Here is a 1,029-nt window from a genome sequence, read left to right as displayed (position 1 = left end):
AGGGTAGTTTTAGGGGTAAAACGGGTCGGGTTTAGGGTTAGAAACCATACCTGAGCGGGTTAGACCCGAGTGACGCGGGTAGAAGGAGACACCGGGACCCGCGTTGCGCTCCCCGCGCGACAATGTCGTCGATCTTGTGCGTTGTGCGCGCGGGTTGAGCACCCCGCGTGACTCCACCCCGCGTCAAGCGACGATCTTGTGCATTGTGCGCGCGGGTTGAGCACCCCGCATGACTCCACCCCGCGTTTCAACTGTCTTTTTTTTTTTTTTTTTGTATGTACAATGATAGACTTGGGACTTCCTCCCAAGTGAGCATGTTTTAAGTCTCTAGCTTGACTTTGCTTCCTTTTCGGTGATGATGTTTTAAGTCTCTAGCTTGACTTTGCTTCCTTTTCGGTGATGATGTTTTAAGTCTCTAGCTTGACTTTGCTTCCTTTTCGGTGATGATGTTTTAAGTCTCTAGCTTGACTTTGCTTCCTTTTCGGTGATGATGTTTTAAGTCTCTAGCTTGACTTTGCTTCCTTTTCGGTGATGATGTTTTAAGTCTCTAGCTTGACTTTGCTTCCTTTTCGGTGATGATGTTTTAAGTCTCTAGCTTGACTTTGCTTCCTTTTCGGTGATGATGTTTTAAGTCTCTAGCTTGACTTTGCTTCCTTTTCGGTGATGATGTTTTAAGTCTCTAGCTTGACTTTGCTTCCTTTTCGGTGATGATGTTTTAAGTCTCTAGCTTGACTTTGCTAGGCGGTGATGGGGTCGGAGAGTGAAACCGACATTCTTTTCTCCTCTATTGTGGTTCCCATGTAGAGCTTAACTCTTTGTCCGTTGACTGTAAAGTCTCCGCCGTTCCTATCCCATAACACAATTGCCCCATATGGCCTAACTTCTTTGATCTTGAAAGGACCGGACCCATCTTGACTTGAGCTTCCCGGGGAAAAACTTCAGTCTAGAGTTGTAGAGAAGCACTTGATCTCCAGCACTGAATTCTCTCTTCAAGATCTTCTTGTCATGAAAAGCTTTGGTTTTCTCCTT

This window comes from Brassica oleracea, chromosome C4 (genome assembly GCF_000695525.1).
Source record: "Brassica oleracea var. oleracea cultivar TO1000 chromosome C4, BOL, whole genome shotgun sequence".
NCBI classification, from domain to species: domain Eukaryota; kingdom Viridiplantae; phylum Streptophyta; class Magnoliopsida; order Brassicales; family Brassicaceae; genus Brassica; species Brassica oleracea.
The sequence above is the reverse complement of the archived record's forward strand: the minus strand, read 5'-3'. Positions refer to the sequence as shown.